We start from the raw sequence: 24,202 nt of genomic DNA on the forward strand, positions 1-24,202 counted from the left end.
TAAAAGCATGTTTATTACTGGACTGGGAATAATAACACCTTCTCTTGTGTTTGTATAGCAGCAGTTCTGTACAATTTTAAGATAATATCTAAGTAATCTTCACAACTTTGGAGGTCTGGCCAATTATAATTATCTTCACTTTCCATAAGGAAAAGCAGGAGTACAAGGAGGAGAAGTCAGAAATCCAGGGTTGCTCAAAAGTTACTGGTGAATCCAGAAATAGGACTCTAATTTGCAGCTCACTGAATTGTCCAAAATAACAAGATTGTACTAATTCCACACCCTCTTCCTGTTTCCTTGTCTTGGAAAAATAGATGAAATATTGTAGCTAAAAATGCTAGGGTGGAGTTAAGAGATAATAAGAAATAGTGAAGGGACATGCAGAAAATATTGTATGAACTATGAGAGAGGTTTGTCATGAAGACTAGATTGGATGAGTTGAAGATAGGTTGGGCTATCTGCCGAGAGGAAACTTACTTTTTTTTTTTTCTTTTCTCTTTTCTTCTCTTTTCTTCTCTTCTCTTCTCTTCTCTTCTCTTCTCTTCTCTTCTCTTCTCTTCTCTCTTCCTTCTTTCTTTCTTTCTTTCTTTCTTTTTTTCTTTCTTTCTTTCTTTCTTTCTCTTTCTTTCTTTCTTTCTTTCTTTCTTTCTTTCTTTCTTTCTTTCTTTCTTTCTTTCTTTCTTTCTCTTTCTTTCTTTTCTTTCCACCTGTTGGGGATGGATGGGTATATCATTGGAGTTTTCATTTATATTTCCCTGATAACTAATGCTGTTGACTTTTGGCCATTAGATATCCTTTTTGGTGAAATGACTGTTCAACTCTTTTTCCCATTTTAAAATTGGTTGACTTTTTTTTCTTATTTATTTGCAGAAGTTACATATATATTCTGGATTTAAACTGTTTTTCAGGATTTGTATTGCAAATATCTATTTGTATGTGGCTTGTTTTTTCTCTTTTAATGGCGTCTTTTCATGAACAGACATCCTTAATATTAATTGAATCCAATATATCAAACTTATTTTTATGGTTTGTGTTGATATTCCATTTAAGGAATATTTTTTTACCCCAAAGTCATGAAGATAGTCTGTTTTCATCTAGAAGCTTGATTGTTTTACTTCACATAAAAGATTATGATTTATCTTAAATTAGCTTTTCTATATGTTTAGACAAATAACCCACACAATTTCTTTCTTACTGAATTTCAGTAGTGGCTATGTAAGAAATCAAGTGACCATATTTGTACAGGTCTTCTGAGATCTCTATTCTATTCCACTTGTCTGTTTATCTCAACTTGTGGTAACACTAGACTGTTTTAATTATTGAAGCTTTATATTGAGGCTTGATATACAAAAAGTCTACCAGATTTGTTCTTTTTCAAAATTGCCTTGGCTCCTATAGGGTCTCTGAATTTCAAATAAATTTAGAATCATCTCGTCAATTTCCATGAAAAGAATTTTGTTTAATTTTGACTAGGATTGCATTGAATCGTTTAGAAAAAATTGACATCTTAATGTATTGAGATTTACAATCAAGAAACATAGGATTTCATCTTTTTATTTTGATTCTTTCAGATATATTTAAAATTTTTTAAGGACGAGGTCTTACATTTCTTTTGTTAGATTTATTCCTGAATATTTGGATTTTTTTTGGTGCTATTATAAATGGTAATTTCAAATTTTTATTTTCTAGTTTGGTACTAACATATGTAAACATAATTGATTTTTTATATTGACTTTCTATCCAGTGGCCTTGCAAAATTAATTTGTTATTATAATTTATTTGCAGATTCTTTTTATTTTTTACATAAACAATCATGTCATATGTGAATAATAATAATTTTACTTCTTCCTTTCCTTTCCAAACTTTATAGCTTTTATTTGTTTCCTTGCTTTATTATAATGAATATTGCCTCCAGTACAATGTAGAAATAAAAAATCACCACTATTATTTGATATTTGTTTTGGAAATGCTAGCCAGTGCAATTGGACAAGAGAATAAAAAGAGAAGCAATAGGGAAGCAAGCTTATAATTATTTATAGTTGATATAAATATAAACCTAAAAAAGACAAACCAAACAAAAATTATTTCAAGCAATGAAAGGATTAATTAATATGGCTAATCACAAATTTAATATAAAATTTCATTACTTTACTTTAGAATACTAATTATCTGTCAGAAAGAATGGAAGGAAATATCTCATTCAGAATTACTATAAAAAGTTGAAATTCTAGGAATCAATGTAATAAGAAAGCATAGAAATTTAAAATTCCTCTGAGGTACATAAAAAAATGTTAAATACCCATTAATTTGGATAGAGAAGCCAATATTTTAAAAGACATCGGTTATCCTTAAATCAACCAAAATATGAACAAGACTTTCTTTGAAATGAATTAAATGATGCTAAAATTCGTATGAAGAATGTAAAATAAGAAATAATTCTACAAGAGAAGAACCGTAAGAAGAGTAACGGATAAGGTATTTGAAACTGTGTTTCTCTGAACTCAGATTAGACCAACTGATCAACAAGACAGATGAGAGAATCTATAAATAATCCTGAATAATCATCAGAATTTAATAAATAATAAAAATCTCACTTTATTAAACAAGAAAATATGAGTTATTGAATAATGTTCATAAGCCTGGACAAACATTTGAAGAACATAAAGCAGAGTTTCCCTCTTATTCTTTCTATACTAAAATGTGAAAAAAGAAACTTAAAAGTGATAAAAATTAAAAAAGAAAGAAAAAGAAACCATAGGGGATATTAAACATATAAAGAACTAATACAACTCAATGACAACAAAAAATCAAATCATCTGATTAAAAACTGGGCAGAGGACCTGAATAGACACTTTTCCAATGAAGAAATACAGATGGTCAATAGAGACATGAGAAGTTCAACATTACTAGTTATAAGGTAAATGCAAATCATAATGAGATATTACTTCACCTCTGTAAGAATGAATATTATCAACAAGACAAAAAATAACAAGTGTTAGAGAGGATGTGAAGAAGAGGAAATCCTCATACATGCTAGTGAGAATGTAAATTGGTGCAGCCACTATGGAAACCAGTATGAAGATTACTCAAAAAATTAAAAATAGAGCATTCTTTCTGGAGATGCACCTGAAAATTTTGAAAACGTGTATATATGTTCATTGTTCATTGCAGCATTATTCACAGTATGTTCATTGCAGTATTTTCACAATAGTCAAGACAAGGAAACAATCTATATGTCTTTCGATGGATGATTAGATGAAGAAGTTGTATATACATAATGGAATATTACTCTGCCATAAAAAAAATGAAATATTGCCATTTGCGACAATATGGTTGAATTTTAAGAGTATCATGCTATGAAAAAATCAGATACAAAAGGACAAGAACTCTATGATTTCACTGACATGTGGAATATAAAACAAAAGGCAACAAATAAACAAACAAAACAAACATACACATTAATAAATACAGACAACAGAATGGTGGTTACCAAAGGGTAAGGAGGGTAGGGGAAGGATGAAGAGGGTAAAAAGCATCAAATATATGGTGATGGCAGGAAACCAGACTCAGGGTATGGTGAGCACACAATGGAGTATATAGATGCTGTATTATAAAGTTGTATACCTGAAATTTATATAATGTTATTAACCAATGTTACCCCAATAAATTTAATTTCAAAAAAACTATAAAATATCTAGAAGAGAACATGGGATAATATTAATTCAAAAATAATTTGGCATGGGAAAAGCCATTGTAAGCATTTTCAGAGCCCTTAAGCTATACAAGAAAAGATAATATCCAAATTTATATCATAATATTGTAAATTTTTTATCAATTTTAAAACTCTATGCATTAAAAAGGTCAAAAAAGAGAGCTGACTGAAAAAAATATTTGCAATACATATGACAAAGCATCCTTAATATACAAAAAAATTCTCATAAATGAGCAAATAAAAAAAAATAACCCATTAGAAAAAAAGGGCAAGAGAATTCATGGAAAAATATTAGTAGACAATTAACATGTGAAAAGACACTCAATCACATTCATACTTTACAGTATACAAATTAAAACAAAAATAGTCATTTTTTTTCTATCCAATTAAAAAATGGAAAGGTTAGGTACGCCCAAGGCTGAAGGGAAATAGGTATGTCTATGTATTGTTGATAGTATAAATTATTATAAACTTTTTATAAGAAATTTATCAACGTCTTTCCAAATTACTAATGAGCACATCCTTTGACCTCCATCTTGAAATTCATCCTACTCATATACCTGCAAAATTTTTCAGAGATATAGGTATAAGAATGGCAATTTTGTTGTAGCATTACTTTTAATTGTGTTATGGGATAAATTGTGTCTCCCCAAAATTCATATGTTGCAGCCTTAGTGCCCAGTATCCCAAAATGTGACTGTATTTGGAGACAGAGCTTTTAAAGAAGTGACTAAATTTAGATGAGGATGTTAGTTTGAGTGCTAATCCTGTTTGACTGTGTCCCAATAAGAAGAGGAGAATAGGACACAGAAAGACACACAGAGGAAGACCATGAGAAGACAGGGAAGAAACAGCCATTTACAACATATGGAGAGGCCTCAAAAGAAATTAACTCTGCTGACACCTTTATCTCAAACTTCCAAAACTATTTGAAAATGAATTTTTATTGTTTATATCACCCAGACTCTGGTATTTTGTTATGACAACACTAGCAAACTAATATGAATAATAAAAGTAAAATCTTTTAGATGGCCATAAAAGGAAGAAAATGTTACCAGAGGTTACCTTCAAAATGTAAGGAGGCTAGAAGATGAGGAAATTTTATGTTTTACCTTATACTTTCCTATTCTGTTAATTTTTAAAGTATTGAACCTGTATTACTGCAGCAATAAAATAAACTAATTTTTTAAAGCAATGGAGAATTTGTGTCAGCTTTGTGTATGTGTGTATGTGTGTGTCAATTTTTAAAGTCCCAGAAAAATGTCTAGAAATCTCCTTTGAGACTGTAAAATCTTTCTCTTGTTTTATTTATCTTTGATTTGCTATTTCTCATGATCTAGCCTTAAAACCAAATGCAATTTATTTTTATACTTTTTTAAATTCAATTGCTAGTAATTCAGCAGTATTGTTTTTCTTTCATAATTATTTGGAATTTATTTCTTCTTCCAAAATTTGAGAAATCATAATTTTGTGTATTCAAGAATTACACTGAGATTTTTTAGAAAAATTCCTCAGGTTAAAGTTTGGTTCTTTATTTTCAAGAAGACATCAACAACCTACTGTACCATGAAATAAGTAATAACCATGCAGTTTTAATAACCCTCTTTTAATTATAATCTAGGCCAGAAGGGCTAGGGATAAATATATAGTAGACAGCACTGTTATTGGGCAATATTCCACTTTAAACACAAGTCAACAGCCATATTTCAAATCTTAGAAACTGATTCTCAGATAGCCAAGGGATTAGGAAAATGATATAGTCACTGTTTACTAGTTGACCTTAGATGTTAGTATAACTCGAATAAAAACATTTTTTTCTTTATTTTAGGAAAATTTTAATGAAGACTAAGTAACTATCTCACTCTGGTTTAAAACATGGTAGTATGAATTTGTTAATAAACGGAGCCGTAAAGTTTAATTAATACTTGCAAATTGCTCAGATGTTCTTTAAGCATAGAGATTAGAGAGTACGAGTGGACGAGATGCACTAACTGAATGGATGGAATGTCCCCGGGGCTTAATTCCTCAAGCCTTCTCACAATTGGCTTGCCTGGAGTCTACACATCACTGACATTACAATCCAATTGAATAAGCATTTCTTTTCTGGGCTTCCTACAGGCCTGAAGCTTCTGTTAGGACCTGTGAGGGCAACAAAAGAAGTGAATGAAATTTGAAACAGCCATGACACAGAAGAGAACTTTAAGAATCTAGTACCAGAGGTAGCTTTTTGCCTGCCTTGCGTTGAGGGGAGGACATCCTTACTGCAGCACTTAGACTCAGGAGTAAAAATTGAAGAGTAAATGGACAAGAGAGAAAAATACCACGTAATTTGATGGAGATTTTACAAACTGTTGCCAAACTATACCTAAAGGCCCATGTTTAGAATGCACTAATTATTTATGTGTAGCATATTTGGTCATTCATTTTGTTGACAAATATTTGTTTGATACCTATTATATGCCAGGCATTGTGCCAGACACTTGGAAGATAATGTTATATCACATGGCCTTCTTGATTTTCAGGACCTTGCAGATAAATGGCATTGACGAGAAGTAAACTAATGACTAGATTTTCCAAATCTTAAAAGATAGTTGGAGAAGTCCTAGATTTTTGAGTAAACAGGGATCCTCCCCACTGCCCCGCCCCACCAACGGATTTTTGGTTCAATGTTGTGGAGTTATGAACTTCCTTATGTTTACAAAATGGTTAGCACAAGGTTAAGAAAAAAGAGAAGAGAGTAGGGGTCCTGGATTTGAATCCCAATTCTGCAACTATCTAGGTATGTGAAGATGAATAAAGTTTTAAAACATCTTTGCTTCGTTTCTTTATCAGAGATATCAAATGGGGGATAACAACAGTGCCTAACTCACAGAGTAGTTATTAGGATTAAATTAGGTATACATGTGAAGTTTAATTGTGTCTGACTCATAGTAAGCATTATTTTATTTACATTTATGTATTTCAGAATTAAAGAAATGTTATTGCCTTCAACATTAAAAAAATGAATTAAAATAAATGAATTAAAATTAATAAATATTTAGTCATTATTATAATCTAGAATTATGTCATCTAATTATTTGTAGTTTAATTTCATTCATACATTCAAGAGGAGATAGAGATGCATTTTAATATGCTTGCCATGACATGGGATAAAGCTTTCAATAAGTTAAGAGTCTCTAGGTACCATAAAGATTATAAAACATCCTTGAGCACAGAAAAAGACTTATCAGGCCTTATGCTAAGTGTTTTGCCTACGTTACTGAGCCACAATGTCTGTCTATAAATGCAAATCCAGAAAGTTCTGAAAACCAAACTATCATGAGGTTATTTATAATGTATTTATCCCACTTAATGTGAATATACTCATTTAGGTTTTACTGAAGAAATGTTACTATGTATAATAGATTCAAGTATTTTACAGAAGTAATTCACTTACTTCTTCCTGAAATATATTTCCCTAACTTCAGACTTGGTTATCTGACTGGCTAGTGAAACATGAGTGGAGGTGATCTGAACAGGGGCTTTAAATGTGCTTGTGGGATTTGGGTTGGGCTTGCCGCAAGCCTTCCCATGGTTCATATTAGAAAGGCTGCCCCAGGAAATCACTGATCCTAAAAGAATGAGAACTGCAGAACAGCTTCCCCAAACTACAGTCTGGAGCAAACCCAGCCAGACTTAGCTGAGCCCAGGATGACCTGCGACCTGAAGCAGTCACCCCAGTTGACTCACAGACCTATAAATAAGAAGAAAAACACTTGATTACTTTTGTTACCATTGAGTTTTTGAGTGTTTTGTTATGAGGAATTATTGAGGCAATAGCTGACTAATACAATGTAATTGATTTTAGAGTACTGCTCCAGACTCTGTTGGGGGTATTACATAATATATAGTATATTCACCATATTTCCTTTGTGAACATGCTATCTAAATTTTGAAATACATTTGGACTTAGAGTTTTGGATTAGAAGCTATAGTTCTGTATTTTATGTAATGATTACAATACTCCAATGAGATATTTCCATTTTTACAAATAAGAAAACTGAGTCTTTGATGGGGTATATAACTTGTCCAAGGTTTCACCACTAGGATTGGTAGAGCCAAGATTTGATTCCAGGATTCTGACATAGAACTGTATTATTAAACATTAGGCTATTCTACTTTTCATTGATAGTATTAAGTAATTTCTAGTAAAAATATGCAACACACGCACAAACCATGATTTCATTGCAGTCATGCCTACTATTTTTACTTAAAAATTTTTTTCAATAACTTTTATCCTCAATTCTTGGAGAAAAACTATAAACAATTTTCATTTGTTAGGATAGGCAATAGAAGCTTTTCTTCTAAGATATTGAAACATTAGGAGGAATTGTTAGTTTGAAATAATCATTTTAATGGTGGAAATAAGTTAAATCCCTGAAAGTAACATGTTTTAACTGTTCCTTGTCTAATGTTGGTGTGAATTAACTGCTAATATTCAGAGTTCACAATAAACCACTCATCTTTGCCATGGGGACAAATTTTGATTTCAATCTCATTCTTTGATTTTATAAATTAAATTAAGAAAGATTATTGTGATATTTCCATATGGAAATTTTTGTTGACTATTAGAGACCCTTTATATAATGTGAGTCAATCTTTTTTAAAAGTTATCTTGTTGTTAAATATTAAAAGTAACAAATTATATTAATGGTTATATTAATGTCAGAGATTCAAAACTTTACTCATTTAAGGCAAATGTGCCTAAGTCTTTGTTTCGTTTCCTGGTCAAAATCAGGTATCCCACTCTTTTTTAAGTGTAATTATACTCCATAAAATCATCATAAGACAAAATTAAACAAAATTATGACTTTTAACTTCCATTAGAGGTGATTCAATCTCTTTCTACGTTGAATAATTTGGCTCTCATTACCTCTCTGAGACTTATTGCATAAGAGAAATATTCAGTTTTATGAAAGTATGCTGACTTCAGAATTATGGTATCTTGCCAACAAAGATTCTATCAAAAAGTTCTAAGATTAATTACATTGAATAGTAGAGGACAACAGCAGAGTCAACTATTAATTATTACATTTCATATTTCTTTAAAACTTTGTAAAGCAGTAGAATTTTAGCAGATAAATGAGCATTCTAATGATAAAAATTATAATATTTTATTTTTCTAATTAAAAAATACCTATTTTTGTAGTATATGTAAGTCAAAATATTTTTGAAGTAAAAGAAAAGCAGTTGATCACACTCTTACATCTAAAATATAACAAGTGAATATTTCAGTGTATTGTAGAAAAGATCCATAGGAGAAAAACCTGATAGCTTAGAGTAATTCAAATTTATTTATTCTTCATTTATTTAAGCTATGCCTAGCCTTGGAAGATATAATGGCTTAAATAATTTGTTGTTTTGATTCAATCATAATAGAAAAAATTGAGTTCTCTGAATTTCTTGTTTTCCTCATAATTTGGTTTCTATGTATCTATATACCTGATTTCTATATGTTTAAGTGACAGAGAAATAATTCATGAATTAACTAATTTCCCCATGCTGTTTTTTCTTTCTGCACTATAAATTGAAGGGAAATTATCAGAGGCCAGGAAATGGGCAGGGTTTCTAATGTTTGGTTAAAAAAGCTGGAAAATCTTAGTTTTGTTAGTCACTAGCTTTAAATGTTTCAAACATCAAAAAAGAAAACTAATATGTCAATTCACAAATTACTTTCTTCAAATACTTCGGAGTCAATATATACGTATCATTTCTGTTTAGAACTTTTCAAATCTAAATAGAAAATGTAGATTCAGAATAACTTCAAGAGAATAGAAAAGATTAGGTGTATGTACCTGTTTGTATGCTTGGTTGAAAATGGTCTTAGGAAGAGACATATATGCTGCCTGTGTTTATGAGTGACTTAGGCTAGTACATTAATGACACCCACTGGTTTTGTTTGTTCGGTTTCATTGCAGGAAGGGGAGCAGTAGGAGAAATTGATTCTTTTTTTTTTTTTTTTTGAATTTTATAAGCAAGCCCAAACTATGTTTAAAACAGCACCAAAACTCAAGGGCCGGCCTACGCAACTTAGTCAACTTGCAAATGACATTTATTTGGAGAATCGAAAAATGTATCTGTCTTTGATTTAAAATTATCTACCAAAATAAAATGAAGATGTTTTAAGTTTATCTTATTCTCCTCAAGAATGAGTTGGTTTTTGAACTGACATTTGCTTTTTTTAATGCAAAGGTCCCTGTTAGCACTGGTACAGGTATTGATCATTCAGAAGAGAGGCCAGCCTTAAATCACTACTTTAGACTAAATTAATTGTACCTCCTAACTATCAGCTCTACCTGTTAGACTTCCTCAATCTATTTCTCTTTTTACCAACATAGTAATGGCCCAGAGAATCTTCATATTAAATTTAGAACTATAAATAGAAATAACAAAATAAAAGTCATAATGAAACTCCCCCAAAAGGATTAGCTCCTCTGAATTGTATCTGAGGTCAAGAATAATGTTATAGAATTAGTGCCTCTTCATTAAGAAAAATCCTCTTATTATTAATGTTAAAACTGTCTAGGGAACTTCAAGTCTATAACCTGAAACTTTCTAAGTCCTTAAAGGATTATGAATATTGGGTTTTGGTCTAATATTTTTTTTTGTTGTCCTCATTTCTCAAAATCTTTTCATAAGTCAGAATTTAAGGGTTTGTCAATTCTAATGTCAACGGTGTACGAGTTTATTTACTCTTTGATGCAAGTTGACTAAATAATGCCTATAGGCTCTCCCTAATCATTGACAGATTAAATCATTATTTATATGTGTGGCATGGTTGCTAGTAGTTTCTTGGTGTCTACTCTCTTTGCCTTTTACCAGAATTCCCAGCTACAGAAGATATTCCCCAACTTCCCCTGTAGTCAATGAGATATGAGCTGAAGTGATGTTGGCTACTTCCGGATTGCATTTTAAAAGCAAAAAGTGCATCTTTTCCTTGAACCTTTCTCCCTTTCTGCTTGCTGAAATGCTGACCATTGAGGTGTATTGACAATTCACCTTCAACTACAAGGAGAGGGCAACACCAATGGGAATGCCAGAGAGAGAAGGAACTTGGGCCCTTGATGCTATGAAGTTGCCGTGTTATCCCTTATCCCTTATTGTTAGAATGTTCTAAGAAATATACTTTGATCTCATTTAAGCTACTTTTGATAACTTGGGCTTTTGTTTTACCACTTAAAGTTGGACTTTGGAATTGCAGAGGAAAAGCAAGTTTATTCTACTTTTCCCAATTAGGTTTCAATTGGCCTTTCTTTAATTCCCTAGTTCAGCTATGTCTGCTCTTTTTAATAGCACTGATTCTCTATGGACTTAAAGAAACATGTGGTCCCACAGTAGGAAATCACAATCATAAACTCTAAGCATCTCTTAGTTATGATGATAGCTGGCTTTTATGGTTCGTTGGTGACAAGGAAATTATTTGTGTACATGTTTTATCAAACACGCAGGACTTCAAGTCCTTTGAGTGAAGGACCTGCTCATCTTTTTATACACTGTAGCATCCTGCACAGAGCCTGACATAATGCAAATATATAATGAATAAATGCATAGTCTTCATATGAGGGAGGCCAATGCCTTGAGAAGACTTGGCAATATCTCTGCCAACAAAGGCTCACAGAGAGGGGAGACAGTGGAACCCAGACTATATTCTGGATAATGTTGAACTCTAACCTGTTGTATATCCCACTCTCGAAAGTACAGGATTAGAGTTATAGTGACTGATTGCTCAATTCTCTAGTCATATCTCCACATTACTTTTATTACATAAAATACTTGGAACAAACTCATTATCAAAGGTAATCTGCAACTGACTATTCTTTGCAATCGTAGAGTCTTATTAATACAATTAATGTTCTCTACTTCTACCTAAGAAATAAGACATATTAAAATATTGAGTATTGAGTAATTATATAACACATATACATACATGTGTATCTATATATGGAAAAAAAGAAAAAAAGGAAAGAAGAAAGGAAAGAAGGAAGGAAGGAAAGAAGGAAGGAAGGAAGGAAAGAAGGAAAAAAGGAAGGAAGGAAGGAAGGAAGGAAGGAAGAGCACTTCAGAAAGGAAGGAAAAGGAAGGAAGGAAGGAAGGAAGGAAGGAAGGAAAGAAGGAAGGAAGGAAGGAAGGAAATATGATGAGTATTATCTAGACTTAGTTATATATTCTTTAGGTTATCCAGGCAATACTGGTTTACCCCTGTTGTCCTGGCATAATTAACAATGCACCTTTCAATCTCAGAAGTGTTCCAATATGGTCACGCTAACTCAATTAGATGCAAAACAGATCTTATACAAGACAGAGGATAATTAAATGTCAAAATGGAGTAGGGGTACTAGAAAAAGTTATGCCACTTTCTTTGCTGGAAGCTTCTAAAATTTATTATTCAACTGAATGTTCTAAGAAAATATGTCATATCCGAGGGGCTGACCAAAGAATTTTGTTATGATCTTTCAGAAACACACAAACTTTAAAGTATGTCCTGGATAAATTGATGGTCCTAGAGATATAAATTCATGTTATATTTGTCCAGAAGTTCCTAATTTATGCTTGGATTATATGAATATTTCAGCTTAATGTTTTAATTATCTTAGCTATGTTCTTGATTTTAGTTTACATTTATTTTCTTAAAACATAGGCAGATGTCAGAGTTCACTCTGTGTCTCTAAAATAGTCTGAGTCATTCCCAGTTATCTGTCATATTGTCAGTACTCCCCAAGACAGAGGATATGCAAGCAAAGCATGCCAGGGATGGAAAATTGAAAATGAAATGCTATCAATGCCTCTTAACTTCTGATTCAATAGCTTTTTGCTAAAGTCCTCTTCACAAATTTCAGAGTAATATCTAGCTTATACATCCTACTTCTTGGTGTTTCATCTCATCGCTATTGCTTAATTATAAGCACCTGCCTCCTTAGTGTTTGTGGTACAGACTGCTAACTGATTTCTAATGTCCATTCTCTCTTTTCCTATGGTAATAATGCTTTTTTCCTTTATTCCACACTTTTTTTTTTTTGTGTTAGTTAACATTATTTTTTTTTTTTTTTTTTCCCATTTTTTTTTTTTTTTTTTTTTTTTGCCTGTAACATGCTGCCAGCTAGAGACTAAGCACTTGTGCCAGCCCCTTAGGTGTCAGGCATGGCCATCTGACTGTCTTTGACTTTTGATGTGAGCAGAAAGTGTGTATATTATTTCTATATTATTTGCCTGAAGGAAACTTCTTGTCTTTGACTTGTTCTCTTTCCCCTTCCTGAGAACTAGACTTGAGATATGTCAGTTACCAGCTTTGAACATGTAGATAATGACAGTACTCTAGGTCCTTGGACTAGCAGCATCAGCATCACTGGATGCTTTTTAGAAATACAGAATCTTGGGCCCCATTCTAGGTCCACTGAAACAGAATCTGCATTTTAGCCAAGACCTACAGGTGGTTTGAATGCACATTAACATTTGAGAAGTACTGCCTTAGTAGAGGATGATGGATCAACAGGATGGAAGGAATCTAGGTCTCAATTATTCTGTTGAGCAGAGCTGTCTGCCAGTCTGGTCTGCCTACTGTAGACTATTATGAGAGAGAACAATAAAATTTTATCTTTTTTAAGCCACTGAATTATGGGGTGTTTTTTTGTCCTTGTAATAACAAACCTGTTTTTTAAATCTCTGCCAGAGTCTTACAGAGAAAGAGATGAGAAAGGATATTTCTTTTCCAAATATTCTAGAGTACTCTCTCCATCCTTTAGGAGAGCACCTAAATTTAACTCAATCTATGTTGATTTATCTGGGACTGGACGAGTGGGGAGGGCTCTTACCTGATTCTCCTGAGTATCATTCTGCACATTCCAATGATCATTTTTGGTCTCCTTGAGGATGCTGAGTAAAGAAGCTGGATATAAATATTAAATGAAGTGAATGCACAATGTCTCCGGAGATGGTTTCGTCATTTTTTTCCAGAAGATCCAAATCCTAACTATCACCATTAATCAAATAGACCACATTTATTTAAAAGTACATTACGGCATGCATGCTCTTCCTTTAATATATAAACTCTCATCAGCTATTTGATTTAACAACCACCATTTCTTCTTCTTTCTTTCCATCTCTAGTTTGGTAAATGTGTTCTCTAGACTTGCAATTCCCTTGCTTCAATCCAACAAATATTTACTTAATGCCTCTGAAGTGCTAGGCATTATATTATATGCTAGAAAAAATAGTAGAGAATAAATTAAAACAGATTTGGCCATACATAGCTTACAGTCTAGTTGGGCAGAAGGCAAGTGAATAAGTAATTACACAGCCGAAGAATGTTAGGAAGCAGAAAGTACTTAAAATGCTTGCAAAAATGTTCGTTGACTGAATAAATAAAAAAATAAATTAACCATTAACGCTTTCTCTTTAAGCTTTTGTGGAGATAAAGAGCACAATTCCTTTATTTTCCCTTTCCTGCCTTCCTCATTGGTTTGGGTTTATATTGGTCTTTGTGTCTGTGCACGAGAAGTTGGATAATCAATCAGCTAAAAATAGAGGTTCACAGTTAATACACATAGAAAATGACTGGAAAGGAACTTAGCAAAATGAAAATACTTGCATTTTGTGGTAAGATTGTGGTTCATTTTATTCTTTTCCTTGTCCTTAAAATATCGATTGTACAATACATTAAAATTGGAAATAAAAAGGGCATATTTGTGTGTTAATCTTTTTTATCACCTTATAAGTGAAGTAAGGTTGCATTTCCTGTGCAATACCAATATCTCATTGGGGTCCACTGGAACTGACTAATGTCATTTTCTTTCCTTCTTGCCTAATGCAAACAAACTGCTGCAGCATCTAATTTCCGGTATCTGGTCTATAGAGGTCCCAGATTTCCATTTCTGTATTGCCAAACAACTAAGTTTTAAATATTATTTTTACCTACTGCTCACATCTGGTAGTCTTCTTTGAGACATCAGTCAAAGGTCAAGGCCTTTTCACAACATCATTGATCTTCTTTGAAAATCCATAGATAGTGAATAGGTCAGACAATAGAGTTGTAATTGATGAAATAAAGAGGAAGTTGCTCAGCAAAGGAGATAAAAGGCGAGATAAACAAAACAAACTGCTTTTGGGTGGGGCACTTCTGAAGCTGGAGTTCTGACCAGAGAAAACCATACTGTTAACCTATTGCTGCAAAAGGAACCATTTCCCAAATTAGTGGCTTAAAACAAGAGCCATATGTTTGCCCACAATTCCCCAATTTGGGTAGGGCTTGGTCGGGGCAGCTCATCTCTGCTCTATATGGTGTTGGCTGGGGTGGCTCACCTGAGTTGGAGGATCTCAGATGGCTTCACTCACATGTCTGAAGCTCTAGCTGGGGTGGCTAAAATGTCTGGGGATGGCTAGGCCTCTTTCTCCCCATATGGCTTCTCTGTCTACCAGGGAAAATGGACTCTTTTACATGGTGTCTCAGGGCTCCAAAGAGAGAAAAAAAAAAAAGTTTCGGAGTTTCACAAAGCTTGGTGCCATGTTATTTCTGTCCCATTCTCTTGGTCAAAACAAGTCACAAGGTCATCCTAGAATTAAGGGAAAGGAAAATAGACCCCACTTCAAGATGAGAGGCCCAGCAGATGTGTAGGAATGAGTTTTTGGCGGCTGTCTCTGCACATAATCTATCACACATTGTGTGTCACCTTCAAATATCTACTGAAAACCCGCTGAGCATCCACAACCATCATGAAGATTAGATTGGAGAGGGAAGATTAATGCCATGAATGACATCTAGGTAGGAAACATAAAGTAATCTTATCCATCTATAAGATTATGATTACAACAACTGCTACAACTAAAAGGTCTAAAATGTGTTAAACTTAACAAATTAATGTCACATTAAATCATTTGATACTCATATTAACCTGCAAGGTTAGTGCCATTTCTTAACTTACAACTGAAAAACCTGAGGCTCTTTTCTTTATCATATTCTCTTATTTAACCTATATTATTCTTGTAAGCTGTCATAAGTCTGTGAGGTGGATATATAGATAAATAGTTTGATACAAAAATATATTACTATGCATATATCTTAAATCAGTTTCAAGGAGGTTTAGTAACTTGATCAATATTACACACTTAATGCAAGACACAACCTAACCTAGTACTTAACTTTTCTGAACTCAGTGGAACTAAAATGATAAAATCCTAACTATATTCTCCATTTTAGGTTTTCTTAAACTCCTGAGTTATAGAAGGCTCACATAATTATTAAACACATTGAATATAGCAAATAATTTTATAAAGTAATATCTTATCTCAACTAGTTTACTTGAATTAAATTCAGTAAATATTTATTAATTGATTACTATGCCAGGTACTGATTTGTATGCTTGGAGCATATAAAAATAAAAACAGATATTCCTGCCCACGAAGAACTTACTTTCTAAAAATGGCATCTTGTAAACAGAAAAAAGAAACAAATCATTTCATCGTAGGAGAAAGGATTTGCGAATGTGATTTTTGCAGGTGATTGACCAGAAATTTATAATGATGATTTTTATGGTATCATTTTTTTTTTTTTAATTTTTGTGAAAGGAAATTCTCTAGCATTCTCTACTTGAGTGCGGAATCTGAGCTTTACCCCTAGCAACACCCCTCTCAGCCTTGAATTCCTCTGGGCATTTGAATCATAGCAATGATTTTTACACAGATTTGCAATTCATAATCTAAAGATTTCTTCATGTCTCCTACCACCACTCCTCTCCTTTTAGGCAGAGTCAGAAAATAGACTCCAGATGTTTCACATGTGACCTTTCATTTTATTCTTACCCTTCAACGTTGAACACAGATATAGACTAAAGTCCAATAAACATCCACAGGCTATATACAGATCAGCCATTTAGGGGATATCTTCTAACATCGCACGGTTTTATTTATTACTTTTGTTGTTGTTGTTGTTACTGTTTTCCACTCATTATAAAATTCAAAGAGCAAATGCAATAAACTATTCATATAACAGAACAAACAAAAAGTGTTGCCATCCTGGCAAGAGGCAACAATTTGAGAAGTCAAATACTTACTCATTAGGTGATATGTAGAAGTCTACATTTAGCTTAGAACTGTCTTTTTTAAGAGTGTCGAGGTGCAATGTATACAATTTCATGCCTTGAAAAAATACAAATATGATAATTTGAGAACCACCTTTATGAGAATGGCTTGTGATCCCACTGTTCTTACAATTCAGCCAAGGAGGTCAGACAGATATTGTAAAACGAGCAATAACAATGCAGGGTGGCATAGGACAAAAGCTAAATAAATAATATGAGGACTAAACTGATGCATGTGGTGGGAGATTCTGATGCAGAGGCTATACTAGGTAGTTGATAACGGTCTCATTTAATCCTCCCTACAACACGGTTTTACTGATTAGAATAAATATGAGTGAAAACAAGACCCTTAAGAAACCTGTTTATTGACAGGTGATCAGAAAGAAAGAAATTTGTCTAACTTTAAAGTCCAAATAATTAACATTTGAACTGGTAATATTGAATTCAATTGACTTGAAATTTTCCAGGTCTTTCCAGCTTTTTCATAAGGCTTTGAAAGTACTACAAAGAAACATACTTGAAATTAGAAATACCTGAATTTGAATCCTGCCTCTGAATTTCCTACTGGCAGCACTTGCAGCAGGTCATTTTTCATATCTTTAAAATAGAAAGGATGATACCTACCCCATGTGGAGGCTTTGGCCTTAAACCAGACATCTCCATGAACAGGACACAAAGTGGCTGGTAGGGAGAAGTCCCCGAGTAGATGAATACAAAGTGAACATGGCATGATTGTTATTCCCACTCCATCTGAAGCTGGAAACAACAGAAGAAAATGAACAGTTATCCCAGTCTGTTTCTTACAGGTTCACAGGCTCAAAGAAAGAACTTGAAATAGTTTCCTAAATGAGGTCTGGGAATTCTTTGTGGATTTCAATTACCCATCCTGTTGCTGGACCTCATTAGCACACATAATTGAAAACTGACTCTGCATAATAAGGACAACTGGAATCTTCAGCTTGAAGGCAGTTACTTTGTTGTTACTCATCCCTCATTCTCTCAAAACCTACCAGCAGTCATCCCTCAAACATACAACCTCAGAAACTGGGGAGAAAGAACTGAAATTCTTCCATTACTATATTTCCTGTGATCTCAGCCTACATGAGAGCTTTTGTTTCATACCATATTTTTATAATATGTGGATGAATGATGGCAATATAGAAGGTCTTTCAGAAATCTTTGATACTGGCTTTCTTAGAACCTGCATTCTTAGCAGGGGACACTATTATGGCCAAGGAGATGAAAATCGTTTCTTAGAGGGTGAGAAAAACCAGACACTACAATGATTTGTGACCCTTCAAAGTACTAGATATATATAATAACTATATATACAATATATCTGTGGTATTCAAAGTTCATGAAGAGAGGGCAATTAGGGGGAAAAAAAGAATGTCTCAAAAAGGCTCTTTTAAGAGAGGTGATAATGAAAAAAAAAAAAAGTTGAAAAACACTGTCTTCGAGAGAACATAAACTTCTCCAGCTGTTTTTGACTCCAGGAAGACAGGAGACAGGACTATTTTTGTTGCAGCATTGTATAATGGCAATTTCAGTGGTTCCAATTTATCACGTTAGTAGTTAAAGAGAAGGGCTCTGAAGACAGACTGCTTGATCTGAAGCCCAGTTCAGCCATATAGATCAATGTGATCTTGGCCTGGTTAACTAACCTCTCTGTGCCTCTTTTTTTTTTTTGTAAAATGAATATTGTAATACCTGACACTTAAGGTTGTTGTGAAGGATATATGATCTGGCCTACATTTAAAAAAAGAGCCAGCAGAAGCCACTCGTTGCTTTGTAACGAGTTCTAGTGCCCTTTAATCCATATCCTCTTGGTGACCAAATTCAGGCAACAAACTTTTTTTTTTAAATTTGGGGAATTATGAAAAATATAAATATATTGAAATAGAATATAAAAAAGAACATATAAAATATATGTTCCCACAATAAGAAAAGTTAATTTATGTTAGCATTTTGTCTTTCTGCTTTACTTTTTTTATGTAAAATTTTTCAATTACACGGTAACATATTTATACATACTTCCTTTTGTCCTCTCTATACCTCCAGCCTTACCACTGTGAAGCAAACTTTTTAAAAGCACCTGCTTCCTGCCAGGTCTAATTCCTTAGAGGTTTTCTTTCTGAATGGAGCCTGAGAGAATAGCCATCCTACAAAGCAAAATTCTCTATCCAGACGAGGTAAATGTCATCATTCAGGTTAAGACCCAAATAACATCTCCATTAATTGAAACAATATTTTTTTCTGTGAGGGAGATATTTTTGTACCAAGCTCAGAACTGTAGCACCAGGTATAAAAGTCAGCTCTTCAAAATGAAAATCCAAATAGCTGATGTGAGTGAGTTAAATCTATCACCAGGCTTGAGGTAGCATTCCAAATGTTTCTCACAAATATTGATAAATAACCCACTTTCCCTATCAATAACAAATCCAATTGTGGCCCTTGCAGATGACTCAGTCCTTTTGTCTTCAGAATGTAGAGTTCAGCAAAAGAAGTTGTGATCAGTCCTGGAAACCACACTGGTTTGCACATTGGCCAAGCATCCTGGCAGTGGAGAATTCTGTGGTGGGCAAACACTTAGGAGGCAAAGAAGTGAAAGTCAAGTCCTGTGTGAGGCAGCCCTTGGAAGCTCTGGGTTTCTCAGACGCTAGGCTGTGACTCCAGGGACTGGAATTATGTAGACGGCAGACTGTCCTCAGGTGTGGTTATCTACTCATCCGAGGGAGCCAAGGAGACAGTTTGTTCACATAACAGAGGTTGCAAGATAATGGCCCCAGCCTGGAATGGCATGTTTGCTTCAAGGGGTAGCTCTTACATCTTGGAATTTGGCTAAGAGGAGGAAACCTCTTGTAGAAGTCTGGAAAACAGAGCTGTGGAGTGCCTCGCACGTTTTCAATTATGGCCTGAACGTTTTTCTTTCTTTCTGTCTCTTTTTACTTTAAAAGCAAAAGTAAATGTTTTAAGTGTTTTGGTACTTGTTATCCACTAAGCTGTAATTGTTGATATTAATAGTGATAATAACAACACTGTCTATCATGTATTAAGTGTTTCTTGAAGGCCGGGTCCAGCATCAGGCTACTCACAACGGAATCAGAAAGACGTATTTCCACTTTACAAATGAGACCTAGTTTCACTCACTCACTCACTCGCTCACTCACTCACTCATTCACTCACTCGCTCACTTACTCAACATTCAAAGAACATTTACTGAGCCTTTTCTATATGGTAGTGATGCAGGACAAGGGTGGGGACTCAAGTTTTGCATTGAGAGAGAATTGGTGAAGGTTCTTGACTATGCACAGAGTTAGAGACAAAGAAAGTTTATTAGAGAAAGAATAATGTCCCACAGACAGAGACGTGGTGGTCACCTCTCAAAGACAAGAGAATGAGAGAGACCAAAGGAAAGTTTATTAGAGATGGAATAACACTCCATAGATGGGGTGTGGTCTCCTCTCAGAGACAGAGAATGAGAGGCTCCCTGACTGTTCAAGGAATTGAGTTTAAATCTGTTTTTCTTTCCAGGTATGGATATGCAGCCTTATAGGCATAGGGAAGCAGTTGCTGGTAATCTAAAAAATCCTGTAGGTTCCCTGTTGCCTGGCTGTGTGCTGATCAGCCAGGTTCCCGTGTCAGGCAGCATGTAGCAAGCTCTGAATACAACTTGATTTAATATTTAACTCTCATGCCTCCTCCCTATATCATTAGGCCCTGTGCTGCTACCTCAAAGAGTTTACAATCTACCACAACTAACGAGGGGAAATGCTATAACTAAATGTCAGATTTTTATTTTGCTCACTTGGAATTGGTGGAGGAAAAAAGTGGCCCCTAAACCAGAGAGGAAATGCTGCATAGTACTGGCTTTTCGGCACATGACAAAAGGAAAAAAAAAAAATCTCATTAACTTTGTTTCTATTTCCAAACAAACTCCTGGGGTGGGGAGAAGATAAGATGGAGAATATATGAAACTAAATGTACTTGTAGAACCAGGAAAGGAGAAAAGAAACCCAGCTTAATTCTTTTCCTTTTTCCAGCATTCTTTCCTCTGTTTCCTAGCCCTTCCTGCTAACCTATCATAGAACCTCACTTGTAAAGCACTTACTTGTCTGTCTTCAACAGACTGTAAACAGATTGTATCTGACTCCTTATAGGTGGAGGGTATCCTATTTTTCTTTTTCCCCTCTAGTGCCTAGAGCATTTTAAAAAGGTTATTTACTTTGATTAAAATGAGCAGATGAATGAACGAACAGCCAATAGATTTTTCTTGGGTGATTCTCCTGAATACATAAGCACGAACACACAGATTCAGAGGACAAAAATCACAAAAATTCATACTTAGGAATTTTTATGAGGACACTGTTCTCATCATTGAGCCCAGCCGTCTTATGTGGCCACCTTTTCCATCCCTCTTCCTCTCTCTCAAGCCCAATTCCATCAGGTCAATCCCACCACAATCACCATTCAAACCTCCCTATCCCAGGAGACACAGGAGATATTAAGCTTACTGACCACCTAATCTAACAGTATGCTTAGAACAAGACCAGCTTTCAGAAGTCCTAACATTTTGGCTTTATGTGCCCTTGGAAGAAATTTTGCCCAGTATTTGTTGTCTGTTAAGAGAAACTCTTATTTGGGGAGTTTTTCACCTGGACAGAAGAGAGGATGGCAGCCTCCTGAAAGAGAAACTTAGATGGGATTCAAATGTGAAGACCTCTGAGTTTCCTCAGTGTTCTGGTAGGTGTGAAGGTGCAGAGGAACTCCCATTATAGTGTGTCTTTGATGTCCTAGACATTTTGCTAGATGTTTAAATGAAATAGCTCATCAAATCACCATGAAAATTAGTTTCCACATAGGTGCTATGATTCTCATTTTGCAAATGAGGAAGCTAAGGCTGAGAATGGAAAAGAATTTTTCCAAGGCTAATAGGAACTGGGCACTTCTGAAACTTCAGATTTATAATGCTGGAACCATTAGTTAAGTCTTCATTCTTCCTATCCAATATCTATCATGTATACAAAATACCATCCTTAGTATTACTGGGAATCTAAAGATAGGGTAGGTCCACTCTTTGTTTTTAAAACATGTATATTGAATAAGAGGGAGTAATACAAGTGCATATTATGATATTTATGGAAATTTTCTAAAAGGACAGTTCAGTTGACTATTGAAAAACGTTTGGGTTAGGGGAACTTAACTCTGAGTAGCTGGAAGTCTGTGAATGACATTTGACTCTGCAATGAGCTTTTTGCATCCACAGATTCAATCGAAAATACTATTTTTGATTCGTGGTTGGAAAACTGTGGCTGGGAATCTGTGGTTGAGAATGCAAAAATATTGTTTTTGATTGGTGGTTGGTTGAATATGCAGCTGCAAAATCCCAGGATAGGAAGGGCTATTTATTGAAAAAAATCCAAATATAAGTGGACCCATACAGTTCAAATCCATGTTGTTCAAGGGTCAACTGTATAAGCAAATTTCTTGGAAAGTCGGAAAGAAGAAACACTTCCTGATGAAGGAAATTTGCAACATTTGTGCTGGGCCTTAAAGGGTGAGTATTATATCCCTAGGCAGCAATGATGCTGTCAGAGAGGAAGAACTTTTCTTCTACGCTCTATGTTGAGTAATTGGAACCCTGTGAATTAAATTGACAAAAATCAGATTAGCATGAGAAATAACAGATTTTTATTCACATTGGTATATACGGGAGTTGGAAGGAAAATGTAACTCAAGGAGTCGGTTAGATTTTGTGGCTTATATACTAACTTAATAGGGGAAGGCGGGGGATGGGCCTCATTGGAAAACATGTCGTTTGGGAATGATAAATACGCCTTTACGAGAATGGATAGAAGATATGATACTTTTGTGACAATGTCTGTTTAGGTGTGGTGCTGATTTCTATTTGCCAGTGATGAATCAAACTTCTCTGGTTGTTTCTAGGGAGGGGATTTATGACAACTGAGTTCTCTTGAGTTCTTTTTGGAGGCTCTGCTTTTAAGCAGATAAGGGAGTTAGGGAAAAAAGCTTTCTCAAATGCCTTCAGCTCAACATAATTTTTATGCCACAGTAGAGTATTCTGAGCCCCGTCAATGAAGAGAAAGGTGATAATGTCTTAATACTTATTACTGCTTTATGAAAAATATGCAGGGAATATATCTTACTTTAAATGAAACAGGGTATTTTGACAAGCTACTTTTGACTCCCTGGCATCTGGAGACTCAAAAAAACTGACCATTAAGTTTATAGCTCCTTCTTCTTCCTCTACTTATCATCACCTTGCTCACTCTTCCCTGAGACCGAGGTCAGAGGTGAACTGAGTGTGAGAAACAGGCATGAAGGTCAGCAATAGGACTGTAAATGATTGGCACATTAGTTAATTTTTATATTAAAAATCTAAAAGCTTAGTTTTTTTTAAGTTATAAAATAGGAGTAAGTACTTAATGTCTGAGGCATTGAAAATATTCATGCACTTATCTTATAGGCTATGGGGAATTGTCTTTTTGTCATTCAGAGATCCTGACCTAAATATAACGTGCCCAAGCAGGATAACGAGGCCATTTAAAATAAAATTCCTGGAGAGATTAATATAAGGTTTATTACCTAGATAGGTTTATAAGATACAAATAGGTTGTTTGATCTAAGAGAGAGTCTCTGAGTTCTCATATCCAGGAGCCATGGTCCTGGCTTGCAAATCTCAGGCTCCAAAGTAGAATGATGCATTTTCTAAGAGGAAACACAAGTTTAGGTTTAATTATTGGAAAATGAGGGCAGAAATACATCAAAAGGGGACCCCCTGGAGTGAGAAGCATTAAAAATAAATTTTTTCTGGAACTATAAGAGCCTTGGATTTTGACATGTTCTGTAACTGACACTCAATGAGCCTTAGGATATAAAAACAGTACCTTTAAAAATATATCTTCGATGAATTTGGGGAAAAGAAAAAAGGTAAATTATTACATTAAACTTTTTTTAGATTTAATAAACTCCAAATAACCTAGCCTAGTAAACGTTTTTAAAATTCTTCCTTTACAAAAATAATAACCATTATAAGTATGATTATTAATATTTTCATGACTTCTGGAAAGCCTTTTCATGGATATTTTATTTCAAAATAATAATATCAACTTAGCATACCCACCGATGATTTCTAAATTGGCAAGTCAAGAAATAGGCCAGTGCTTGAAAACAGGTTTTGCAAATTGTTTTCCCCTATGACTGTGTTTAAACATGAATTTGTAATGCATGTCCTTTCTTGTAATAGTGCAAAGTGAAGAAAATAAACAACAAAGATATTCTACGATAAGGTGAAAATTAAAAATAAAATAAAAATACACAGTAGGACCACTGCTAGCCTCTAAAGAGCATTTGTGGAAAT

Source organism: Pteropus alecto, unplaced genomic scaffold, assembly GCF_000325575.1.
Source record: "Pteropus alecto unplaced genomic scaffold, ASM32557v1 scaffold25, whole genome shotgun sequence".
NCBI lineage: Eukaryota > Metazoa > Chordata > Mammalia > Chiroptera > Pteropodidae > Pteropus > Pteropus alecto.